The sequence below is a fragment of the Diaphorina citri genome, unplaced genomic scaffold (genome assembly GCF_000475195.1).
Source record: "Diaphorina citri unplaced genomic scaffold, Diaci psyllid genome assembly version 1.1 scaffold364, whole genome shotgun sequence".
NCBI classification, from domain to species: Eukaryota; Metazoa; Arthropoda; class Insecta; order Hemiptera; family Psyllidae; genus Diaphorina; species Diaphorina citri.
The window spans coordinates 123,855-127,638 of NW_007377799.1; the positions used below are offsets into that span (position 1 = coordinate 123,855).

At 38.2% G+C, this 3,784-nt stretch overlaps 1 protein-coding gene and 1 long non-coding RNA gene across 2 annotated transcripts in view; both read right to left on the reverse strand.

The window, feature by feature from the left end:
• LOC103508071 overlaps window positions 1-3,784 on the reverse strand; it is an 85,074-nt gene that overhangs the window by 7,572 nt on the left and 73,718 nt on the right. The window lies entirely within an intron of this gene.
• Window positions 1-3,784, reverse strand: part of LOC113466945 — an 8,724-nt gene that overhangs the window by 3,947 nt on the left and 993 nt on the right. The window lies entirely within an intron of this gene.

Below are 3,784 nucleotides of genomic sequence, written 5' to 3' on the forward strand. Positions count from 1 at the left end.
CACTGCAAAAGGAAATCATGGGAAAACATAATAGAGGAAATGCATTTGAGTAAAAATTATTAATAAATTATTAATAAAACGTTACATTTTTCTTTATTCTTTTCATCAGCTTTTTTTTGCTGCTTTTTCATCCTTCGGGGTATCTGACCACTTCACTGCAAAAGGAAATCATGGGAAAACATAATAGAGGAAATGCATTTGAGTAAAAATTATTAATAAATTATTAATAAAACGTTACATTTTTCTTTATTCTTTTCATCAGCTTTTTTTTGCTGCTTTTTCATCCTTCGGGGTATCTGACCACTTCACTGCAAAAGGAAATCATGGGAAAACATAATAGAGGAAATACCTACATTTGAGTAAAAATTATGAATAAGGTACTTGTGCAGAAGTCACGTGTGTGGAAGTTTGCTATCAAAGGAACTGGCACAAACGAGCAGTGACCAGAGTTATCATAGGGTTAGGTTAAACACAAAAAGGAGTTTTCACAATTAGAGCAGTGATTATTATAGGGTTTATCTCAATTAAGAACATTAATTTTTCTGACTGCAATAAGTTGCGTGATTATTTATCCAGTATGAACTTTTCTAAGTCACCTTTGAATATCAATTCCATACCCGGTGAATTAATCATGGGCATGATACACCCTAGGGATGTATCACACATAGCTGACTCAAAACCCACCGTGTATGGACAAAGAAGAAGAAAAATTCAATATTAAGTCCATTTTGGGGCCAATATAATGAAGCGACGACTTCAAACTGCATAGAACCGAAAGCTAAAAGCTCTGAGTCTATAGCCAGTCTAGCTAGCTTGGAGGGTAGTGCGTCTGCCTTGTAAACGCTAGGTCGTGGGTTCGATTCCCGCTCGGGGGCGGATTTTATCCTGAACGTATAAGGTTTGTTCTCGGAACGGCTGGCTTTCTCCTATCCTGTCTTCCTTCTCTCTTCGCTTTCGGAACGATAAGACCTTAGCAGTTACAGTTCCCTCTGTCAAACCACAGAAGAAAAAATGGACCCAAATAAGTACTGCGTGATTTTCTAAATCACTACTTAATCAAAGTAGCTTCTCAATTGTCCTCAGGCTGAGTGCACTCCGAACTTCTAGGAAGGATCCGAAAAAAAAAAATCGACACCGCCAGGAAGCGTACCAGGGAACTCCGACGTGCAAGCCTAGTGTGATACTCACTAGAACACGGGCTTCGGCTTCCCTAATTCACAGCAACCTATACCTACATTAAGTTTTTTTATTATTATTATTTTAAAGGAGTCACAAAGATAACACTGTCGTCATCAAAAGAGAGCCGTTAAAAAAAAAAAAAAAAAAAAAAAAAAAAAAAAACGGGGAGAACACCCCACGCTCCAACCCATCCCTTTCCTTCCTATAGGATAAGGAAAGTAAAAATAGCCAAGTAGGTACCTACCCTATGGGTTAACAATAAAAATAGCCCGGTAACCTAAGGGTTAACAATAAAAAAAGCCAAGTATTCTATGGGTTAGTAATAAAAATATCTTAGTACCCAATGGGTTAACAATAAAAATATCCTAGTACCCTATGGGTTAACAATAAAAATAGCCAAGTATTCTATGGGTTAGTAATAAAAATATCCTAGTACCCAATGGGTTAACAATAAAAATATCCTAGTACCCAATGGGTTAACAATAAAAATATCCTTAGTACCCTATGGGTTAACAATAAAATATCCTAGTACCCAATGGGTTAACAATAAAAATATCCTTAGTACCCTATGGGTTAACAATAAAAATAGCCCGGTAACCTAAGGGTTAACAATAAAAAAAGCCAAGTATTCTATGGGTTAGTAATAAAAATATCCTAGAACCCAATGGGTTAACAATAAAAATATCCTTAGTACCCTGTGGGTTAACAATAAAAATATCCTAGTACCCTATGGGTTAACAATAAAAATATCCTTAGTACCCTATGGGTTAACAATAAAATATCCTATATCAGCATCCGAGTATGTAGCCTGGGATATAACATAACAAACTATATAGGTTATAACAAAATAAAGGTACAACTGGTATTCCTGTGTTAAAACGCCTTATTCTAAAAGATTAATTTTTCAAAGCTTTTTTTAATAGAGGGAACTGCGACAGCAGAGGTCTCATCGTCTCGAAATTCAAGAGAAAAGGAAGACAGGAGAAAGACACCCGTTCCGAGAACGAACCTTCTCTGTTTAAGACTAAGTTCGCTCTGGGCGGGAATCACACCCGCAATGTTGTTGTTTTGTTAGCGCCTTTGACGAGAAAAATTTACTCCTTTTCGAGTACCAGGAAGGCCGCTGCACTGACAGGGTCGAACGCTCTACAGTTCTAGATACCAGGCTAGTTTAGATAGGTAGAGTATGAATGATTTACCTTCTTGACTGGAGGAGTGATAGGAGGTAGAGTGCCCGGGTCCCGAATATCAATACCAGAATCATGACAATCTGTCTTGATGAGGGGGGAGGGGGCGGCGGGGTTATCTATTACTTAACCCCTGAATACTTAATTATTTGTGTTATTTATGAGTACGCTATTTATTACTTTACTTATTACCGACAGGACATGGCACAATATGTCTACTAAGGCTAAAAATAGAGTGGATCGGAGAGCAAAAAGCATACTTTTTTTTACTTCTTTTTAAGATGAGTGTTCCACCGCCGTTTTTATTTCGTAGCAATGGAACAACTGCTACATTAGACGCATGTGGCCTTTGTCGTAGCATGCCCATCCCGTAGTATGCCTCTCATCAGATGGGCGAGAAGAGACACAATACTTCCCACTTAGGTGCTGGGTCAACACGAGAACACCAGAAAGTAACCCGTTGAAATATTTGCAATCGAAACGAGTAGAAATTTTACTTTTTAACGAGTACTTTTTTTTTACTTTTTTCCATACATTCTCTCTTTCTTTCTTTCTTTCTTTTGAAGAGGTTTAATAGAGGGAACTGTAACTGCTAAGGACTTGTCGTTCCGAGAGCGAAGAGAGAAGACAGGATAAGAGAAAGCCAGCCGCTCCGAGAACGAACCTTATCTGTTCAGGATAAAATCCGCCCCCCCGGGCGGGAATCGAACCCACGACCTAGCGTTTACAAGGCAGACGCACTACCCTCCAAACTAACTAGGCTGGCTATAGACTCAGAGCTTTTAGCTTTCGGTTCTATGCAGTTTGAAGTCGTCGCTTCATTATATTGGCCCCAAAATGGACTTAATATTGAATTTTTCTTCTTCTTTGTCCATACACGGTGGGTTTTGAGTCAGCTATGTGTGATACATTCTTAGGGTGTATCATGCCCATGATTAATTCAGCGGGTATGGAATTGATATTCAAAGGTGACTTGGAAAAGTTCATACTGGATAAATATTCACGCAACTTATTGCAGTCAGAAAATTAATGTTCTTTCACATGGTCCATTTTTTCTTCTGTGGTTTGACAGAGGGAACTGTAACTGCTAAGGTCTTATCGTTCCGAAAGCGAAGAGAGAAGGAAGACAGGATAGGAGAAAGCTAACTATGCTTGTTCTGTGTCAAATCTCAGCGAATTTTATCCGAAACAGATGATTTTCGTTCTCGAAACGGCTGGTTTTTTAGAGAATTCACCAAGAAGTCCACCAAGAAGATCTGACGAATACTGATAGGTCGCGGTGAAAAAGCGGTATTCACTCGACTTCGGGAAGTCACAGCAACATTTATAAAAAAAAGCATGCACCAAAAGGGAAGTCTTGATTTTGTAAGTAAAAAAAAAAAAAAAAAAAAAAAAAATCAAATACCTAGGTACTTAAA